The 15,434-nt window shown below is 38.2% G+C and overlaps 1 pseudogene across 1 annotated transcript; it reads right to left on the reverse strand.

The window, feature by feature from the left end:
• Positions 1 to 13,860: 13,860 nt before the first annotated feature.
• Positions 13,861 to 14,798, reverse strand: LOC311584220 (olfactory receptor 6C76-like; annotated as a pseudogene). Its single transcript has one exon. The product of its transcript is annotated as an olfactory receptor 6C76-like (transcript).
• Between the last annotated feature and the right edge of the window lie 636 nt (positions 14,799 to 15,434).

Genomic DNA, 15,434 nt, shown 5'->3' on the forward strand with positions numbered 1-15,434 from the left:
ACATACCCTCCCTCCTCTTCTTGTTCCATCCTAACATGAGCTTCCCCATCCTCCCTTCCACTTTCCAGAGATTAACCAACCCTAGCAAGCAAAGCACTGAATCATCCTTTCACACTGAGGCCACACAAGAGAGCCCAGCTGTGGGAAAGAGATCCAAAGGCAGGCAACAGAGTCAGGGTCAGCCCCTACTACACTTGTTAAGGGACACACATGATGAACAAGCTGCACACCTGCTGCAAATGTATTGGGGGCCTAGGTTCATCCCACACATGCTCTTTGGGTGATGATTTCATTTTTGTGAGTCCCTATGGGCCCAGGTTAGTTAAATCTGTAGAACTTGTTCTAGTGTTCATGACCTCTCTGCCCCACCTCTGTCCTTCCTCCACTCTTCCACAGGACTCCCTGAGTTCTGCCTATTGTTTGGCTGTAAGTCTCTGCATCTGTTTCCATCAGCTTCTGGAAAATGCCTCTTAGAAGATGATTATGTTAGACTCCTGTCATTAACAGAGTCAGGGGTTGTCTTTCTCCATTGAGGCGAGTCTCACTTTTTAATCTTAACATTTCTGATGGCTGTTCAGACGGAATCTCAAAGTTGTTTTCATTTGCATTTCCCTCATGACTAAGGATGTTGAGCATTTCTTTACGCTTTTTTGGGCCATTCAATATAACTTGTTAAGAATTCTCTGTTTAGCTGTGTATGCCATTTTTTAATTGGGCTATTTACTTTGTCAGTATTTACTTTCTTGAGTTCTTTATATATATTTGGATAATTGCCCTCTGTCATATGTAGAGTTGGTGCAGATCTTTTCCCAATATGTAGACAGCCATTTCATTCTATTTACAGTGTTCTTTGCCTTGCAGAAGCTTTTCAGTTTTCTGAGTTACCATTTATTGTTATCTTAGTGTCTCAGATGTTGTTATTATGTTCAGAAAATTGTTTCCTGTACCACTGCATTCTAGGTGATTCCCCACTTTCTCTTCTATAGATGTAGCATATCTGGCTTCATGCTGAGGTCTTTGATCCACTAGGACTTGAGTTTTGCACAGGGTAATACATATGGATCTATCTGCATTCTTCTACATGTAGACATCCAGGTAGACCAGCACCATTTGTTGAAGATGCTTTCTTTTTTCCACTGTCTGGTTTTGGCTCCTTTGTAAAAATATCAAGCGTGTGTAGGTGTATGGGTTTATTACTAGCTCATTGATTTGATTCCATTGATCAAGCTGTCTGCTTCTGTGCCAATACCATGTAGTTTTTTTATTACTATTGGTCTGTAGTACAGCTTGAAATCAGGGATCACCATACCTGAAACACAAAAAAAAGTTCTTTTATTGCACAGGATTGTCTTAACTATCCTGGTTTTTAAATGTTCCATTTGAAATAGAAGAGCTAATACCAACACTTCTAAACTATTATAAAATATTGAAAAGGAATGAACATTGCCAAACCATTCTATGATGCCAAACCCACCCCGATACCTAAACCACATGAAGATTCAATGAAGAAAGAGAATTTCAAAACCATCTCCCTTACATACATTGGTGAAAAATACTCAATAGTATACTCACAAACTAAATCACAGAACACATAGCAAATGACTACGGTCAAGGAGATTTCGTCCTAGGGATGCAGGAATGATTCAATGTATGAAAATCTATTGATGATGTCCACCATATAAAGAAACTGAAAGCAAAAACCATTTAATTAGATGATGAAAAAGGCTTTGACAAAATCCAAACCCTTTCATCTTAAAAGTCTTGAAAAGATCAGGGATACAAGGCCCATACCTAAACACAATGAAGGAAAGCTATAGAAAGCAAATAGCCAGCTTCAAATTAAGTGGATAGAAACTTAAAGAAACTCAACTAAAATCAGGGACAAGACAACTCTGCTCACTCTTGCCATATGTCTTCCATACAGTGTTTGCTAGAGCAGTAAGAAAACTAAAGGAGATCAAGGGGATACAAATTATCAAGGAAGAAGTCAAAGTTTGATATGCACAGTGCCATGATAGTATACGTAAGGGACTCCAAAAATTTGACTAGAGAGCTCCTATAGCTGATAAACACCTTTAGCAATTTAGCTGGATACAAAGTTAACTTAAAACATTGGTAGCCTCCCTTTATACAAGTGATAAATAATATATAATATCTTTATGTAATTCTAACCAAGCAAGTCAAAGACCTGTATGACAAGAACTTCAAGTCTCTGAAGAAAGAAATTGAATAAGATATGAAGAGATGGAAAGATGTCTTGTGGTCATGGATTGGCAGTATTAACATTGTAAAAATGTCTTTTTGAGTTGTAAAGATTTGTTTTGTTTCCTAGAATGTGATATATTTTAGACATTTTATGTGCTGTTGATTAGAATGTATATATTCTTTGGTGTTTGGAATATATATAGATATTTAAGTCTACTGATGTGTGATTTTATATAATTTTGATGTTTTTCTGTTTATTTTTGTTTTGGTCATCTGTGTGTTCACATTGAGATATTAAAATCACCCATTATCAATGGATTTAAATTAATCTCCATCCCCAAATCCAGTTGTAAATTTAAAAAAAAATGAGACACACCAGAATTTGATGCAGGTATGGTGAGGATAGCAATGTCTTCTTGGTTAACTCTTTCTTTGACTAGAATAAAGTGTCTCTCTTATTCTAGATATACAGTGAACTAAAACATACTAAACATCAAAGAAACTAATAATTCAACTTAAAATATGATGCATAATCAGGAAAGATTTTCCCATTATATAGGTTTCTGCTTTGTGCAAATGATGATGTATGTTGCTGTACAGAAGTTTTGTTACTTCTGTGAGGTCTCATTTCTCTCTCTCTTTTTTTTTTTACTTTTTTTTCTCTTTTATTAATTTATTCTTGTTACATCTCAATGGTTATCCCATTCCTTGTATCCTCCCATTCTTCCCTCCCTCCCATTTTCCCCTTATTCCACTCCCCTATGACTGTTCCTGAGGGGGATTACCTCCCCCTGTATATGTTCATAGGGTATCAAGTCTCTTCTTGGTAACCTGCTGTCCTTCCTCTGAGTGCCACAAGGTCTCCCCCTCCAGGGGACATGGTCAAAGGTGAGGCGCCAGAGTATGTGAGAAAGTAATATCCCACTCTCCACTCTACTGTGGAGAGTGTTCTGTCCATTGGCTAGATCTGGGTAGGGGTTTAAGGTTTACCGCCTGTATTGTCCTTGGCTGGTGCCTTAGTTTGAGCGGGACCTCTGTGCCCAAATCTGCCTATCATAATGTTCTACTTGTAGGTTTCTAGGACCCTCTTGATCCTTCTACTTTGCCTTTCTCCCATGATTCTCTCATCTAGAGTCCCACTAGAATGTCCTCCCCTCTGTCTCAATTTCCTGGTAAGTGAAGGCTTTCGTGGGACATGCCCCTTGGGCTAATATGCAGATATAAGTGAGTATATACCATTTGAGTCTTTCTGCTTCTGGGTTAACTCACTCATTATGATCATTTCTAGCTCAATCCATTTATCCACAAATTTCGGGAATTCCTTGTTTTTAATAGCTGAGTAGTATTCCATAGTGTATATGTACCACAGTTTCTTTATCCATTCTTCTTGGGATATGACTGTCTCACATACTCTGGGGCCTCACCTTTGACTATGTCCCCTGGAGGGGGAGACCTGGTGGGATGGGATAACCATTGAGATGTAACAAGAATAAATTAATAAAAAATGAAAAAAAATAGAACCAGACACACTAAATCAGTTAGAATAAAAAGTGGGGAAGAGCTTTGAGCTCATCGGCATAGGAGACAACTTCCTGACCTGAACACCAACAACCCAGGCCCTAAGATCAACCATAAATAAATGGGACCTTATGAAACTGAAAAGCTTCTGTTAGGCAAAGGACACTGTCAACAGACCAAAATGACAGCTTACAGACTGGGAGAAGATATTTACCAACCCAACATTGGACAAAGGGCTAATATCCAAAATATATAAAGAACTCAAGAAATTATACACCACCAAACAAAATAATCCAATTCCAAAATGGAGTTCAGGGCTAAACAGAGAATTATCTATAGAGGAATATCGAATGTCCAAGAAACACCTAAAGAAATGCTCAAAATTCCTAGTTATCAGGGAAATGTAACTCAAAACAACTCTGACAGTCCATCTTACACCTATATGAATGGCTAGGATAAAAACTCAGGTGATAACACAAGCTGGTGAGCATGTGGAGAAAGGGGAACACTTCTCCATTGCTGGTGGGAGTGCAAACTTGTACAACCACTTCAGAAACAAATCTCATGCTTTCTCAGGAAAATTGGAATAATTCTACCTCAGGCCCAGCCATACCACTCTTGGGAATATACACAAATGATGTTCCATCATACAAGGACATTTACTAAAAAATGTTCATAGCAGCTTTATTTGTAATAGCCAGAATCTAGAAGTGACCTAGATGTTCCTCAACCGGAGAGTGCATAAAAAAACCCGTGGAACATCTACACAATGGGATACTATTCAGCTATTAAAAACAAGGAAGTCTTGAAATTTGCAAGCAAATGGATGGAACTTGAAAAGATCATCCTGAGTGAGGTAACCCAACCCAGAAAGACATGCCTGGTATATACTGACAACATTAGCCACATAATACAGGCTATCTACACTACAAAAGAGAGTCAGAAATGTCAACCAAGGACCATGTATGATGTAGACCTAGACCCACTGCTTGGATGTAGTAGCACGGTCTCCTTGTGGATGCCACATATGGAGAATATGGACTGCTTCAGAGATGCACTCTGGCCATTGAATTAGATCACATCTCCCTGGCAGGACAGTCTTGCCATGGTACAAAGGAAGAGATTACAGCTAATACAGGTGAGACTTGATAGGCTGAGGTCAGATATTAGGGGAAGAGGGTTACCCTGTCTGAGTACTAAGGGAGGGAGGGAGAGGGCATGAGGGAGGGAGGGGGATCAGGAGGGAATGAGGGGGATACAATTGGGATGTGAAGAATTTAAACTGCAGAACAAGCAGGTAACTTATATTGCTAATCCCACCATATAGGACTAGGTCTGAGACTGGCTGAAATGTGAATGTCTAGGCATAGACAATGCTTCTTGTTGACTGCAGAACCCCTATGAATTACTATTAGATGCCAATCTTCATATGGCATGAATGAAGATTTACAGAGATCTTCTTTTCCTGCTCATATAAAGAGCAGAAATCCAGCATTAATTGTTCTGTGCATCATGCACACCTTATACACTTATAATTTTAGGACTGCATAATGCTTGTGAGAAACCATATGCTTTCAGAACAAAAGAACCAGACACTGTCATTGGATCAGAGCTGACAGGATGCACTCCTCACAGCACACTGGACATTGACATACTGTTTGGAGAAAGGGGTTGAAAAGAAAGAAGGGAAATATCGAAACATATAGGAAAGATAGAACAAAAAGTAAATTAGTAAATCTACTCCTCAACTTAATGCCTCAATTGTCACTCACAAGGTATTTTTAATTGACTGGCATAGAATTTTGTATATAGATGCAAAATAAGTTTAAATCTAGATATAGTGGTATAGAACATAAATGTAAGATTATTCTTCACACACATTATATATATGCATATATATTTCTACTCTAATATGAGCTACTGTACCCATATAACTCAATTATAACACAAGGTTTACCTCCAATTCTTTGGAAGTGCTATAGCAAGCTGTTTAGGAAAAGTAAGTTATACAAATTAAATGTTAGTAGGTCAAATCATGGTCATGTCAATTGCTGGTCTATTATCACAAGAATATACATCTTAGGTGAAGCAGATAGATATGACTCTATAGAAAGATAAGGTCTTCAAAAACGCCAGAGACATGCAGAATATGGCATTTAAAATGTTTTTTTTTTACTTTAAAGATTCATTGACAATGAGACAGGGTAACTCTTGGCAACACCCAGCCTATCTCACAGAGGATGATGAGCATCAAAGAGCCTCCTCATGGAGATGGCTTCAAATGTGGCAAACTAGCCACTGGGAAAATGGTCCTCATTTCTACCACAGACAGAATTCTGCCTTAAAAAAGGGCAAGCTTGGGTCAGAAGGCTGGGAAGATGCTCTCGTGTTATAGAGAGTTTTGGGTGACTATTCAGGTAGAAAACTGTCTCTGTCATCTTTTCATTTGGAAAGCTTCTAACCTGCATTTCTGGCAAACTCAGGTAATCAACTTTATTCCTGCTCAAGTCTCTGAGGGAGTTGAAGACCAGGTAGCTTAGTTTTACAATGAAGCTTACTTGTTAAGGTTTCTTCAGGCTGATTTAGGACAAATATTACCTTAGGATGGGTCCCCTAACGTTGGAGAAAATGTTCAAACAAGCCAGGGATTGCATTTACGTTCCAGTTTCTAAATGTTGAGAGATTCCAGCCTTAATTGGAGTCCTGTGTGGGACAGACTGAAATACTGGTGCATTTGGGATCAGAAGCTTTCTACAACATGGCAGGGATCCAAATTTGCTGGGTAACAGCAACTGAGGTGCCTGGGGTCTGGAACAAGGAGGATGCTGGATGTCAGCATGCAGCATGTTGAGAGGAATAAATCCTCTCAGGTCTGATCGAGCGTCAGTGTCTGGTTCTTCTGTTATGAAAACAGAACTTCTCAAAGGCATCATACAGGTCTAACACTATAGTATCATGAGGTGTGTGGGATGTACAGAGCAATTAAAGCTGATTCTCTGCTAATTGATTTAGTAGAAGTAAGACATCTGAAAATCTTCCTTCATGATGTACTCAGAATGGCCTCTAGTAATAAATCACCAAGAACCTGTGACCAACGTGAAGACTTGCCTATGCATAGACACTCGTATCTCTGCCAGTCTCAGAGATATTCCTGTGTAGTGGGTTTAGCAATATAAATTGCCTGCTTGTTCTGCAGTTTGAATTCTTTACATCCCTATTGCAGCCCCCTCCCTCATCACCTCCCGATTCCATCTTCTCCCTTATCCCTTTTCCCTCCATAGTCATTAGAAAGGGGAGCCCTCCTTCCCTAATGTCTGACCTCAGCTTATCCAGTGTCCTCTGTACTACATGTGACCTCTTCCTTATGGCCTGTCAAGGCCACCCTGTCAGGGGGAAAGTGAATATTATTAGGAGGCCATAGTCAATCTCGGAGGTAGTCCCTATTCCCTGTATTGTGGGACCCACAAGGAGACTCTTCTGCCTAATACTACAAGTGAGCTGAGTGTCTAGATCCTCACCTTGCATGGTCCTTGGTTAGTGTATGTCTCTGCAGCAACCCTATCCTCTGTTCAGATTTTAAGTGTATATTTTATTTATTATAATTTATTCAACTTACCTCCCATTTGCTATACCCTCCCTCTCATCTTCCCATTGATCTTCTGCTTATTCCCCTCCTCTAGACCTCTGGCCACAGCCTATCATCAGGGTAGTCTGCATCTCCTTCCACTGTATTCCCGCTAGACCATCTTGCCAAGGGGCAGAGGCCAAGTAGTGGGACCCCGAGTGCAGGAAGAGGTTCAGCAGCAGTTCTCCCTTTCCCCCCATGCAGGGAATCTGCAGTTTATTGGCTATCTCTGAAAAAAGGGGTCTTGGTTCTTTGCCTGTGTTGTCAATGACTGGATCATCAGTTTGTGGAGATCCCCTTGTGCCTCAATCCACAGGTCTTGGTGGTCTCCCTTTGGAGCCTCTGCTCCCTCCCAGACCTTACATTCCCCCACTCTTACTTACACTCTCAGCACTATGCCCAGTATCCAGCTTTGAGTCTAGGTAACTGTCCTTATCCCACACTTGTTGGAGTCTCCCAGAGGGCATCAATGTTGGATTAAAATCCACTTATAAGTGAGTATATACCATGAGTGTCTTTTTGAGTATGGATTATCTCACTTAGGATGATCATTTCTAGTTCCATTCATTTGCCTGCAAAATTCAAGATTTCCTTGTTTTTAATAGATGAATAGTATTCCATTGTTAGACGTACCACAGTTTCTTTATCCATTCATTGGTTGAGGGACATCTAGGTTGTTTCCCAATTCTGGCTATTACAAATAAAGCTGCTTTGAATATAGTTGAGCAAATGTCCTTGTTGCATGGTGGAACATCTTTCAGATATATACTCAGGAGTTGTATAGCTGGATTTTGGGGTAGAACTTTTCCCAATTTTCTGAGAAAGCACTATATTGATTTCCAGAGTGCTTATACAAGTTTGCACTCCCACTAGCAGTGGACGAGTGTTCCCTTTTCTCTACATCCTCTTCAGTATGGTGTTGTCACTTGCGTTATTGACCTTTGCCATTCAGATAGGTGTAAGATGCAACCTCAAGGTTGTTTTGATTTGCATTTCCCTGATGCCTAGGGATTTTCAGTATATCTTTAACTGTTTCTTAGCCACTTGGTTTTCTTTTTTTTTTAATTTTTTCTCCTTTATTAATTTATTTTTGTTACATCTCAATGGTTATCCTATCCCTTGTATCCTCCCATTCTTCCCTCCCTCCCATTTTCCCCTTATTCCCCTCCCCTATGACTGTTCCTGAGGGGGATTACCTTCCCCTGTATATGCTCATAGGGTATCAAGTCTCTTCTTGGTAACCTGCTGTCCTTCTGTTGAGAATTCTTTGTTTAGTTCTGTACCACATTTTTAATTTGATTATTGTGTTTGGTGGTGTTTAATTATTCAGTTCTTTGTATATTTTAGACATTAGCCCTTTGTCAGATGTAGGGTCAGTAAAGATAATTCCCAATCTGTGGGGTGTCACTTTGTTCTGTTGATAGTGTCTTTAGCCTTACAGAAGCTTTTCAGTTTCATGAAGTCCCATTTATTAATTGTTGATCTTAGAGCCTGAGCCATTGGTGTTCTGTTCAGGAAGTGGTCCCCTGTGCCAATAAGTTCTAGGCCCTTTCCCACTTCTTCTAACAGATTTAGTATGTCTGGTTTTATGCTGAGGTCTTTAATCCACTTAGACTTTAGTTTTGTACAGGGTGAGAAATATGGATCTATTCACATTTTTTTCAAGTAGACCTCCAGTTAGACTCCACCATTTGTTAAAGATGCTTTCTTTATTTTACATTGTATGGTTTTTGTTTGTTTCTTTTTCAAAAATCAAATGACCATAGGAGTGTGGATTTATTTCTGAGTCTTCGATTAGATCCCATTGGTCAACTGGCTTATTTCTATGCTAGTACCATGCTGTTTTTATTACTGTTGCTCTAAAGTACAAATTGAGATCAGGGATGAAGATCCCTCCAGCAGATCCTTTATTGTATAGGCTTGTTTTAGCTATCCTCGGTTGTTTGTTTTACCATATGAAGTTGCGATTTGATATTTCCAGCTCTGTAAAATATTGTGTTAGTATTTTGGTAGGGTTTGCATTGTATCTGTAGATTGCTTTTGGTAGGATGGCCATTTTTACTATGTTGATTCTCCTAATCCATAAGCATGGGAGATATTTCCATTTTCTGAGATCTTCTTCAATTTCCTTCTGCAGAATCTTGAATTTTTTTCATATAAGTCTTTTACTTGCTTGGTTAGATTTACACAAATATACTTTATATTATTTGAGGCTAATGTGTAGGGTCTCATTTTCTTAATTTCTTTATAAGACCATTTGTCATCTGTATACAGGAGGGCTACTGACTTTTCTGTGTTAACTTTGTATCCTGCCACTTTGCTGAAATTGTTTATCAGATGAAGGGGTTCTATGGTAGAATTTTGAGTGTCACTGATGTATATACTATCATATCATCTGCAATAGTGAAACTTTAACTTCTTCCTTTCCTATTTGTATCCTCCTGATCTCCTTTAGCTGTCTTATTGCTCTACCCAAGACTTCAAGTACTATATTGAAGGGAAATGGAGTGTGCAGCCTTGTCTTATCCTTGATTTCAGTGGGATTGATTTAAGTTTCTCTCCATTTAGTTTGATGTTGGCTATAGTCTTGCTGTATATAGCCTTTACTATGTTTAGGTATGTGCCATATATCCCCAATCTCTCTAAGACATTTTAACATGAAAGGGTGTTGGATTTTGTTGAATGCTTTTTCAGCATCCAAAGAGATGATCATGTTGTTTTTTCCCTGCAGTTTATATAGTTGATTACATTGATGGATTTCCATATATTGAACCACCCCTGCATGTCTGGTATGAAGCTTACTTGGTCATGAGGGATGAGATTTTTTGATGTGTTCTTGCGCATTTGCTTTGTCAGAATTTTATTGAGCATTTTTGCATCGGTGTTCATAAGAGAGATTGGTATGATTTTCTCTTTCTTTGTTTTGTCTTTGTGGGGCTTAAGTATTAAGGTGACTGTGGTTTCATAGAATGTGTTTGGTAGTGATCCTTCTGTTTCTCTTTTGCGGAATAGTTTGAGGAGTATTGGTATTAGTTATTCTTCAAAGGTCTGGTAGAACGCTGTGCTGAATCCATCTGGCCCTGGGCTTTTTGTTGTTGTTGTTGGGAAATTTTTGATGACTGATTCTATTTCCCTAGAGGAGATATAGGACCTCTTAATTTGTTTGCCTGCTCTTGATTCAGCTTTGGTAAGTGGAATTTATCAAGGAGATTGTCCATATCATTTTGATTTTCACATTTTGTGGCATATAGTTGTTTTTGAAGTAAAACCAAATGATTATTTAGATTTCTTTGCTACCCATTGTTATGTCTCCCTTTTCATTTCTGATTTTGTTACTTAGGGTGTGCTCCCTTTCCCTTTTAGTTAGTTTGGCTAAGAGTTTGTCTATCTTGTTGAGTTTCTCAAAGAACCAGTTCTTGGTTTCTTTGATTCTTTGAATTGTTTTCGTTTTCTCTATTTTATTTATTTCAGCCCTGAGTTTGATTATTTCAAGCCATCTACTCCACTTGGGTGTGTTTGCTTCTCTTTTCTAGAGTTTTCAGGTGTTCTATTAAATTGCTTGTATGTGATGTCATCTATTTCTGTACAAAGGCACCTAGTGCTATAAACTTTACTCTTAGCTCTGCTTTCATTGTGTCCCAAACATTTGGATATGTTGTTTATGTTTGAATAATAGTCCATCTATGATATACATATGCCATATTTGTATTTACCTACTTATTTGTTGAAGGACATCAAGACTGAATTTGTGGCTTTGCATATGAGACTATCCCAGAGGTATGCCGGGATCTCTGTTGTATATTAGTTTGGGTTCCTTCAGGTGAGTACCCAGGAATTATTTATCTGAATCATATACTAGCTCAAATTCCAGTGTTTTTGAGTGCCCATTTTAATTTCTATAATAGCAGAAATAATGTACACTCTCATAAAGTATATAAGGACTGTTCCTCCCATACTTTTGCCAATATTTTCTGCTTTTCATTTTTCTTGGTGATAGCCTTATTTCTTTTAAAGTAAGATGAACCTTAAAGAAAGTGAATTGAAACAAAGTTCTAAGAAAAGGTTCACTTGAAGAACACCATGCCACCTTTGTTGAAACCATTGCTTCAGAAAAATTTCATAAAATGTTATCATGTTCATTATCAAACTAAATATTTTTACTTGGGATAAGCAGGATAAATACTACATCAAGGAATTCTAAGGATCAGTTGTCACATTGAACAAACTGTTAAGCTAGAAAACATAAAAGAAGAGGTTATTTTTTAGATGAAGTAGCTATATTATGTAGCTCTTGCTGTTCTTGCTATTACTATGTAGATAGATCAGTCTAGCCTACAACTGACAAATATCCACTTCCCTCTGCTTCCTGAGTGCTGGGACAAAAGGTCCATGCCATTATGTCTGAATCTGAATCAATATCTAAACTCTAAAATCTAGTTTAAAAAGTCCAGAAACAAGCAGATGAGGAAAAAGTGGCTAAAGTTTTTATTATGAAAATAGTTATGGGTTTCTTACTTAACTTCCATTCTATTGACATTAAATACACTTTTCAGTAAAGTTACCTGGAGAGATCTATACCTATTTTCACTTATTGATTATTAATAGGAACCTTTAAGGAAGTCTGTGTACTTTATCTTGAAAATGCACACATAGAAGCAATATTATGCAGACTGAGAATGTTGGTTTTACACACACACACACACACACACACACACACACACACACACACTCACACACACACTCACAACCCCTAACAATCTTTCTTGGAACTGTGTATATCAGTGTATATAGCAAGCATTCTTAACCCCATGTCCTGCAAAGTCTGAGAGAAGCCAATACCCTTAAAAGACTAAACAATAAGAAGTAGTGGAAAATAATGAAATGATGATCCACCACCCAAGGACATTTTCTCAACTAAATTCATAGAGCTTTATCCATAATAGCCAGAATCTGGAAACAACCTAGATGTCCCTCAGTTAAAGAATGGATAAATGGTACATTTACACTACAGAATACTACTCAGTTATTAAAAACAAGGATATCTTGAAATTTGCAGGCAAATGCATGGAACTAGAAATGATCATCCTGAGTGAGGTAACCCAGACCCAGGAAGATACAAGTGGTATATATTCACTTATAATTGGACACAGCCCAACAAGAATGTCCCCTGAAAGTCTTCCCTTAGCAGGATATTGAGACAGATGCTAGGACTTGCTACTGGGACTCCATGTGAGAGAGTTATGGGAGAATGGGAATACAGATGAACCCAGAGGTCCCTGGAACTCTACAAGAAGACCATCAAGGCTGGAAGATCTGGACACAGGGGGCCTGCACTATCTACTGTACCAACCAAGGACAATACATGCAGTAGCCCTAGACCCCCTTTTCACAGCTAGCCAATGGACAGCTCATTCTGCATGGTTGTGGGGACCGTGGTGACTACTTCTGACATGAACTCTGGAGCTCCCTGTTTGACCACTTCCCCTTGGTGGGGAGGCCTAGTGGCACTGAGAGGAAGGGGAAGCAGGTCATCACAACGAGAACTGATAGGCTGTGATCATATTTGAGGGCATCCCATTCTGTCACAGGTCTAGGCAAGGGGAATAGGGTGAAAGAGGGAGGGGGAAGAGGAATATACAAGTGAGGGGATTACAATTGGGATGTAATCAGAATAAATTATAAAAAAGAAAAGAAATATTGGAAAATGACTTAAGATATGTATATGCCAAGAATCTTAACAACTCCCTGGGATATAGAAGAAATAGTACTTTTCATTGTCACAGAAATCCATAGTTTTGGAAACAAATGGATAGAGGCTCTTTCCAGGATACTTTAGGGAGCTCAAAGTTCAGCACTAACAAATAAGCATAAAAGGAATCTTCAATATGCTTAATGGTCAAGGTTTGGGAGCTTGAATGAAATAACATAGTAGATTTCAGAGAAACTTTTAGAATTTGAGCCAAACAAAGCACCAGATACAATAATGAAGGATGGAGCACACAGTGAAGTTATAGCTCCTATGCACTGAGCCACACAGGCCAATCAATATTTAATATGAAAACTCTTCAAAAATACAGCAAAAAAGCAGCCACACAACAGAGGTAAGGACTTTGCCTCACAGAAGAGCTCATGTTAAAAAGGACTTATATGGTGGAAAAATGATTTTTCAGGGTGGTCTGTTGTTCTTTTATTAGTTTCTGTGTTGATCAATAGATAAATTCTTTGAAAATAAATTCTTTCAAAATGTCATTTTCGATGCAGGCATCATGGCCAAGTGGTAAAGTGTTGGTCTCATGAAAGTGTCATTTTCAGTTCAGAGACATAAAATCAGCCATGTTCAGAAAAATTTAAAGGGTGTCTAAATTTTAAAATGATAATGGTGTCAAGTAAAGCTGAAATGGAAAAGATAGAAACATTCAGCTAAGTTTAATACAGCAGAGGATAGAAAATACAAGAATGAAATACACATTGTATATAATGTTCTTTAAAAAATGAAACAGTGAATTTCTCTATCATCCTATTTTATTTGACATACTTTTCTTGACCATGTTCTTAAAGGATTCTTTTACCTGTTTGTTTCTAAGGGAGTAAATAAAAGGATTCAGCATTGGGGCAACAGATGTGTTGAGCACTGCTATGCCCTTAGTCAAGGCCACTCCTTCCTTTGCTGAGGTTTTGACGTACATGAAAATGCAGCTTCCATAGGAAATGGAGACAACAATCATGTGTGAGGAACAGGTAGAAAAGGCCTTTTTCCTTTGCTCAGCAGAAGGGATTCTGAGAATTGTCCTAAGGATGAAGAGATAGGAAAGAACCACTAATGTTAAGGTTACTAAGAGCGTGAGTACTGCCAGGAGGAAAGCCAAGAGCTCCAGGACGGCTGTGTCTGTGCAGGAGATGAGCAGCATGGGAGAAGAGTCACAGGTGAAGTGGTCAATGATGTTGGAGTCACAGAATTCCAGTTGGAGGCCCATGATCACAGGTGGAAAGATGACAAGAAATCCAGCCAGCCAGGATCCAATTATGAGCTGGATGCAGACCCTGCTGTTCATTATTGTGGTGTAGTGCAAGGGCTTGCAGATAGCCACATAGCGGTCATAGGACATAGCAGTCAGAAGGAAAAACTCAGTTGCACCCAGGAGTATGAAGAAAAACTCCTGAGCCATGCAAGAATTATAGGAGATGGTCTTATCCCCTGTTACAATGCTCACAAGGAACCGAGGAATAGAAACTGTTGTAAATGAGATTTCTAGGAAAGAGAAATTTCGAAGGAAGAAATACATGGGGGTCTTGAGGTGTGAGTCTACTAAAGTGAGGATAATAATGGTCAGATTTCCAGTAATGCTCAAAATATAAGTGAGAAAAAAAATATAAAAATCAAAATGTTCAGCTTTGGGTCATTTGTTAATCCCAGAAGAATAAACTCACTCACAGTTGTTCGATTTTTCATTTCTTCTTGTGTTCTGCCAGGTCTAAAACTGTGAAATGAATTGGAGGGTCAGCATTACTTTAACTTATAGTTGTTGGTACATGTTTCATCACATTATAGAAGAATTGTTACAATATACAAACTGAAACATTAAATCACTGAACAAATTGCTGTTTTAAAAATTAATATTAGTTTCCATAAACCAATTACATGTCTGATGTTTACCTTAGATCTACATCTATTTGATATTAAAGTAGTCACTTGATAGTTTTGTTAAGTACATCAGTAGATGAGAATAATACCACTGCGGATCTTTTGCTGTAGGAAAAGAGCAGATATATCAGGTAACCAGATAAAAATACCTAAAAAATATCTAAACAAAGGGATGTATTACTTTTTTTGTGAATCAAACATTTAAGATTATTTGTTAATCTTAGAAAATATTTAAAACTATTCTTGACTTTCTGAGGAATTAATAATTTAGCAAGAGATTCAGGACTATCGAAACCAACATTTATATAACCCTAAAGGAACAAACTCAGAAATCTCCAAAGTTAAAAAAAACATTTATAGAGTTTCTTTATTGAAATAAATAAAATCTTTTCACTTTACAGAGGAGATGATAACAGACAAAGAACTTAGGGTACAGAATAATTA

This window comes from Acomys minous (assembly GCF_964271855.1).
Source record: "Acomys minous genome assembly, chromosome: 15".
Lineage (NCBI taxonomy): Eukaryota > Metazoa > Chordata > Mammalia > Rodentia > Muridae > Acomys > Acomys minous.